General features: G+C 45.6%; 1 protein-coding gene across 2 annotated transcripts in view; it reads right to left on the bottom strand.

The window, feature by feature from the left end:
- Window positions 1–985: 985 nt before the first annotated feature.
- The window catches only part of KCNA6 (potassium voltage-gated channel subfamily A member 6), a 40,064-nt gene continuing 33,240 nt past the window's right edge, over window positions 986–7,809 (bottom strand). For both annotated transcript variants that reach the window (XM_010330026.3, XM_003942180.4), the window contains exon 2: window positions 986–2,379. The gene's annotated coding sequence lies outside the window, so the exon portion shown is untranslated. The remainder of the gene's footprint in view (window positions 2,380–7,809) is intronic.

The following is a 7,809-nucleotide window of genomic DNA, read 5'->3' as shown; positions in this document are numbered from 1 at the left end:
ATCAAGCTGGCATCAGAGCCTGTTTTGCTGGCTACGATGGCCCCGCAGGCCAGCCTCTGGGAGCTTCTGGGAGGGGCAGCAACCAGCCTCAAGCAGCATCCAGAGATGGGGATCTAGCCTCCAGGACCAGTTGCTGGCTTGGCTGCCTTTCCCTTCTTCCACCCACCACTCAAGTTCACCACCTTTGAGTCCTCTTGGCCTTCACCTTCTCTCATGCCCACTCCACGCCCAGCTCCTCCTGCCAGCATGCTCTGCCAAATGATCCAGAGCTGTCCGCATCTCACCACCTGCACTGCAGCAGCCTGGTCCAAACCAGCCTCGGGCTCTCTCCTGGATTATTCAAACAGCCTCCTAACTAGTAATTTGGTTGCAATTTACATCCGGTCATATCCCATCTCTGTTCAGAACCCAAGAGGAATGGATTCCCCTCCAACTCAGAGTACGAGTGAAGTCCTGCTGCCTCACTGCCTCCTGCAAGCCACGGTGCCCTCCTTGCTGTTCCTAGAACATGCCAGCCATGCACCCACCTCAGGGCCTTTGCACTTGCTCCTCCTCCGAGGACGTTTCCGACCCTCCCCTGCACCGCACATCCCCCTGGCTCCCCTTGGCCTCATTCTGCTCCTTATGCAAACATTACCTTGTAAGTCCTACTTCCCCAGTCTCCCCTGCTTTAAGCTGCTGTCCGCTCCCCATCCCAACACAAACATACACACACTCCTGCTGTACTCTCCAACCCCCTTGCTTGATTCTTCTCTGTTGCCTATACTCACCTAGCATACAATATATTTTAATTATTTATCATATTATGTGCCTTTCTCCCCAACCAGAACCTAGCCTTCGTCGGGGCATGGGCTCTTGTTGCTGTTTTTCATTAGTGAATCTCCGGCACCTGGAAAAGTGCTCAGAACACAGGCACTCAGCAAACACTTGTTGCATGAACAAATCAATGTTTGACACAGTTTCGGAAACAGACCCTCACAGGAGATGTCAGAATTGTCGGGTTTATTTAGTAGGAAATTGATTGGGGTTTTCTAGTAGAGTCATTGGGTTTGTTTAGAGAAGGCTGGCAGGGAAAAGGGTGTGTATGTTTGTGTGTGTGTGTGTGCTTGTGTGTTTTTCAGGGATGTTTGACAACCACCTTCACTTGAAGTAAACAATGTGTGAGCCCCTGATTATTTGTATGTAAGTATTTTAACTGTATGTATTAACCAGACCCAACACTTCCTTCACTTACTTCCTCACTCATTCGTTCACCACACATTTGACGATTGACAGTTCTGTATCAGGTGCCCTTTTAGACACATGGCTAAGGCTATGGACCCTGCTGTCTTCTGCAGCCTGGTAACGAAGCCCCAGCACTCAGGACAATCTAGGGGGGTGTGAGCATTAAAGCAACCTGGAACCCCCGGTTTCCTAATTTTCTTTCCTGTTTAGGAAAATCATCCTGATCCTTCGTTTTGTCACAAAGAGGAAAAGATACTGGAATGAGTGACTAGCCGTGGGAATGTCCCCAACCAGAGATCCTGGAAGAGTACAGGACTTGTTTGATTGTTGAGAAGTAACGTTATCCCCTTCCACTGAGGACAGGCCGAGAGAGAACACCCATCAGCTACAAGAACAATGTGGGTGAACAGAAAGAATGTCCTTCCCGTACCTGGGAGACCCTACACACAGCATCGTCTGGCCTCTGGGAAGTCCACATTAAAAGAAAACAAAAAACAAAAAACTCTGCCCTTGATATTTGCCCAGGCATATGCATATCAGAGGCAGAATAACTCTTAGATCATGGGTTATGCATCTTGCCTTCTTGCAGAATGTCCCCTATCTGTGGCCCGGGTCACCGCAGAGGGTGATCAAGCCCTCTTCCTGGTGAGTTGAGGGTGGCCATCACATCCTCCTGTGCAGTGAGGATGCCGGAAAGCAGCAGGTGCTCTGAATCATGGAAACCTGCCTGCTCCTGGGGAGACCACTAGCCTGTCTGCCTCACTTGGCCGTCTGTTTTCTCATGGCATAATGCACAGCCTCTGAGACTTTGCCGTGTATTTATTTGTCATTCTTCCACAGCCACCCTTGTCCTGGGTGGATCTGCAGCATAGCCATGCACCTCCCAGAATCCCATGACCACCCTACAGCGGGTCTCTGCCCACATCACCAGCTTTCACCCTCCCCCTACAGCTTCACCCCGACATTGTAAGCCCTGTCTTTAGGGACAGCGGGTCTGGTCTCAGCTCTTTCTGGCCTGGTTGCTGCTCATGGGAGGCCACCAGATGGGTGTCAGGCCAGATCACCCAGTCAGTCTTCTGAAGAAGTTGAGGGTCCAGCCGCTGTCAGAATTCTGTGCGTAGGTGTCCTTGCTTGAAGCACCTGCCAGCATTTTTCCTGCCAGGGATGAACCAGAACAAAAGGGCATGTAGTTAGGGATACAAGGGTACGTCATGTGAGGGATGGAACCCAGAAACCTGGGAACACCAGGGTCCTTCCTCACCCCGCTGGCGTTTGCTTCATGCTCTCCTACCAGGCCCCCATCACTAGGCTCTCTGATCTGCTTAAACCATACCTCCCACTGCCACCCAGTGAACCCCAGCAACTAATCAGTGACTGTGAGCTGGTGCAGCCTGAAGCCATTTCTGCCCATGTTGTCTTTAATGCTGCTGCCATTAATTCTCCACCTTTAATGGCCCCAGGGCCCTCTAGAGTCAAGTCCAAGCCGTGTGCCTGACTGCTAGGCCCCAGAAAGCACAGTCTCATTCGATCTACCAGCTGCTCTCACTGCTCCTGGACACCCCCACTGTCCACATGGTCCCAGGGGCCCCTCTCAGACACTCAACCTGCACCAGCAACAGGCGGGTTCCGCCCTCCCTGAAAGAGTTCCTGCCACCACCTGGCTCCTCCTTACCCCACCCCTACCCTGCCAGAATGTTCTCGAGTCTCCTTCCCACAATGCGGAGTCCAGTCCCTCTAGGTCAGGCTGAACCCCCGCCCCCAAGAACCCCTCTGGCTGCTCCCTGCATGACTGATCTCTCTCTTTCTTCTCTGTACTCCTGCTGCCTTTACCCACACAGTAGGTATGCAGTGATTTGCTATTGCAAAGCCTGTGAGATGTGCTGCCCAAAGTCCTGTGTTTAACATCTGCCTCTCCCGTGGCCTGGGCAAAGTTGAACTCCTCTCGCTGTCATCCCTGACACAATGCATGTGTCTCTGTGACTACCACAAAGTGCTCCAAGAGCAAGCTAACGTCTGGCTAAACAAACAAACCAGCAATCATCGTCACTTCTGTTTCTGCACGTGAAACAGGAGCAGCAACATTAAGGTGTCCATGAAACTGCTTTGAAAAAGGTAAATAAGGTTTCCGTAAACTCCAGTTGGTATCATGATTGTGCCCATGCAGCAGACTTCTGCAGAAGGGAAAGACTTCATATGTGTCATTTCAATAATTTGGGAGCAAACCCAAAGGTCCGTAACATGGAGTAAATTGTGATGTCACTAAAGCACAAATTTAACTGTAAAGCCTGGTGTTCGGGGCAGTAGTTTGCCTGGTGACTGTCATAGACCCTCTGGCATCAGACTCACAAGGACATTGTCCGGGGAGCTTTCTACTGGCTTCGTCAGCGTGCAATAGCTCTTGCAAAGTGGTGGAAAAAAGAGCAAAAATCTCTATGTGAAATGCCGGTGGCCATCAGGTGACAGGTGGCCCCTTAGCAAATGGTCAAAGTTTCTTTGGTCGTTTCAAAGGAAAATGAACAGAAAACTCATTACTCTTCGCACATACGTGTGATTAAGGAAAAGCCTGCACAAGCACTTCTGCATTCATAAGTGTGGAGTTGTGTCAGGTGCCTGAACACGCGTCCCAAATGCTAAGGGTCATTAGACTCAATTCTCCTGCTGGGAATGTAAATTACACGTCTGGAGCTTTCTCCCTGGACTGCTCTATGGCTCCACCTACAGTATGTTCTTAGGGAATGCACCGTAACTTTTATATGAGTCCAAAGAAAACCACTGGAGAAGTCCATCTGATTTAGAGTTTAAAAAGGCAGATTAAAAAGTTGGATGGTTTTGTTTGTTTGTTTGTTTGTTTGTTTTGTTTTGTTTTTGTTTTTGTTTTTTTGCTCTCTCCTGGAACCCTAGAAAATAACAGTAAAGGAAATTTTTACAGAAGACAGAGGAGGTAAATTACAAAGACAATCAGAATATAAATCACTACAAATCAGAACAGTGGATGAAATAGTTAAAAGCCAATTTGCAAGGCCGGGCGCAGTGGCTCAAGCCTGTAATCCCAGCACTTTGGGAGGCCGAGGAGGGTGGATCACAAGGTCAAGAGATCGAGACCGTCCTGGTCAACATGGTGAAACCCCGTCTCTACTAAAAATACAAAAAATTAGCTGGGCATGGTGGCTCGTGCCTGTAATCCCAGCTACTCAGGAGGCTGAGGCAGGAGAATTGCCTGAACCCAGGAGGCGGAGGTCGCGGTGAGCCGAGATCGCGCCATTGCACTCCAGCCTGGGTAACAAGAGCGAAACTCCGTCAAAACAAAACAAAACAAAACAAAACAAAACAAAACAAAACAAAACAAATAAAAAATAAATAAAAGCCAATTTGCAGATGATGGAAAGCCCCTGGAGGAATACCATTTGACTTGGGAGAGGGGCAAGACTTAAAGCCTGGGTCCCTGCTGATGCCAATGAGATACAATTGACTTACCCCCAGGAACTCATAAAGGCTGAGGAGTTGAGGGTGTCAGATACAACCGAAGCAGGGCTGGAGGGCAGGGCTAAAAACTGGATGCAGTTAGACACACCTTTTCAGGTCTCCTTTGCGATTCCACAAAGCCAAGCAGTTACCCAGCCCACCTCCTTGTCAAAAGATGTAAAATTTGTTCCGGAGAAACTAGACCAGAAGGACCTAGACTCAAGGAAAGCTGGCATCGCATAAGGCTCTGGAGGAACCGTACTGAAAGCAAGGAGTTAAGTGTGAGGGGAGGTCAGATGCTGAATTGTGAGACAGTTGGCCATTTCCCCTGCTCTGCTCCCAGGATAATATCAAACAGGGAGCTGGAGAATTTTTTCCTGGAGAAACCAAAGGATTCCAAGAAAAAAAGCCTGTAGACGCTGGAGGCCCCCAGTGAGACAGCCTGACCCCAGCTTCATCACTCTGCAGTGAGCTCACCGTTCCACAAGCCCCAAAGACACAGAGATTCCAGTAAGCTTCTTAGTACTTCACTCATGAAAATGAACAGAGATCCTCAAATTACAAACATCTCAGGAAAGTCTCTGAAAGGTCAAAACCAAAGACAGAAACTCAGAGAAAACAGAAAATTCCAGAAGCAAGAAAAAAACTTCACATACATTAAAAATCCTCAAATAAATAAGATAGAATATTTTAACCATGAAACAAGAATAGTCTTCTATTAAAAAAAATAGAAAGAAAGAAAAGAAACCACCCAAGAAGAAAAAAATAATTCTTTGGAAATTAAAAATATGACAACCCAAGTAGAAGCTTCAATAGAAGAGCTAGAAAATAAAGTTGAGGAACTCTCCCAGAAAGTAGAATAGACTACAAAGGAAAAGTATAGAGAAAAAAAATAAGGAAATTTGAGAACCAGCCCAGGGGATCCAAAGTCTAATAACAGAGTTAATGAAAAAGAGAATAGGCAAAAAGAATGAAAGAAAATGATAAAAGAAACAGTTTTTTAAATGTTCAAGAATTGAAACGATGCATTTCCAGACCCAGAGCATCCACTGAACACCCAGGACAATGGATTAAGATAGACTTACATCAAGGTATAGCATCATGAAATTTAGAAATTAGGATATCAGATTTTACCAAAAGCATCACTGGAAGCTAGAAGACAATGGAGGTGGTCTTCAACCTCACATGTTATATCCTCATCAAAGCAACTACTTATAGCAGAGAGGAGGAGGGAAATCCCTGGGCAATGGTAAAGGGGTTTTCCAGGACAGTGGTGAAGCAACAGGCCTAGACCATCCTGGAGCAGGAGGACAGAGTGGCCCCAGAAGTCAAGATGAAGGTGAGAAAGAGCCTGGCTAAACAAACAAACCAACAATCATTGTCATTTCTGTTTCTGCACGTGAAACAGGAGCAGCAACATTAAGGTGTCCGTGAAACTGCTTTGAAAAAGATAAATAAGGTTTCCATAAACTCCAGTTGGTATCATGATTGTGCCCATGCAGCAGACTTCTGCAGAAGGGAAAGACTTCATATGTGTCATTTCAGTAATTTGGGAGCAAACCCAAAGGTCCGTAACATGGAGTAAATTGTGATGTCACTAAAGCACAAATTTAACTGTAAAGCCTGGTGTTCGGGGCAGCAGTTTGGTGACTGTCACAGACCCTCTGGCATCAGACTCACAAGGACATTGTCTGGGGAGCTTTCTACTGCCTTCGTCAGCGTGCCAATAGCTCTTGCAAAGTGGTGGAAAAAAGAGCAAAAATCTCTATGTGAAATTCCAGTGGCCATCAGGTGAAAGGTGGCAACTTAGGCAAATGGTCAAAGTTTCTTTGGTTGTTTCAAAGGAAAATGAACAGAAAACTCATTACTCTTCACACATACATGTGATTAAGGAAAAGCCTTAATCTGCATGCATCTGCATGTAGGCGGGGATTTACATTTCTGGCGGGAAGTTTGCTGAACCGCACTCTCCGTTTGGGTATCAGCGATAGGTATATAGAAAACTAAACAATGAAAAAGATATTCAGTAGCTCCAGAAGAAAACAAGAAGTAGTACAAGAAAGAAAACAGAATTACAATACTGCACATTAAGTGGCTTGAGGAAGAATACTACTGGCACCATCATAATAAAGTAGGGTGAACACTGAACTATTTATCAAATATGAATATTTACTAAAATATGTCATTTATACTTCAGCAGGCTGAGAAGGGTGTGTGACTATATTGTGGAGAGTAACGGTGGTTGGTGTAAGAAAGCTAAATCCTTATCTTCCGTAAGTCAATTTTCTTAAGACTTAAAAAATAAAAATTAAAAAGCAATGCGAGTGTGTCACAGGTCTCGCATCCCTAATCGCAAAATCCAAAATCCAAACTCTGAAACGTGTTGGTGCCAACATGAAATAGTGCCCTAGGCTTTCCGGTGATTCAACTTACACAAACGTGGTTTCATGCGCAAAGGTATTTTAAAACTACCTTCGGGCTATGTGTATAAAGTGTATATGAAACATAAATGAATTTTGGTTTAGACTTGGGTACCATCCCCAAGATATCTCATTATGTATATGCAAATATTCCAAAATCCCAAAAATCTCTAAAATCTGAAACATGTCTGGTCCCCATATTTGAGATGAAGGATCCGCAACCTGTACTGAGAAATCCAGTGGCAAATCTAGAAGAAACAGCTAAAGAATTCAAAGAAGTTGTTTCGGAAGAATGCAAGATAGGGGTGAGGAAGGGTGGGGCAGGGGATTATTATTGTTTTTGTAAGCCTTATTGAAATATTTTACCTTCCTGTGCTTAGACTAATATTTTAATTTAAAAGAAAAGAAATGACACATGAAAATGTCTCCAAACCTAGTCTTTAGACTGAAAAGCCTGAGTTCTGAGGTTGCCAGATTTAGCAAAAACAAACAAAAAGGAAATTTTATATAGTGAGTAATCTTTTAGTATAAGTATGTCCCAAACATTGCAAAAATTACTCCTAGTGTATCTGAAATTCAGATTTAACAGGCATCCTGCTTTTTCTAGGAACCCTATGCCTGATGTCCAACACATCCACAGCAATGCACGTAACCACGATTGCAAAGTACCCATGCAGAGAAAACCTTAACCACCTCCAGAGGG

Source organism: Saimiri boliviensis, chromosome 7, assembly GCF_048565385.1.
Source record: "Saimiri boliviensis isolate mSaiBol1 chromosome 7, mSaiBol1.pri, whole genome shotgun sequence".
Lineage (NCBI taxonomy): Eukaryota > Metazoa > Chordata > Mammalia > Primates > Cebidae > Saimiri > Saimiri boliviensis.
Note: the sequence above shows the minus strand (reverse complement) of the source record. Positions and strands in the feature narration are given on the sequence as shown.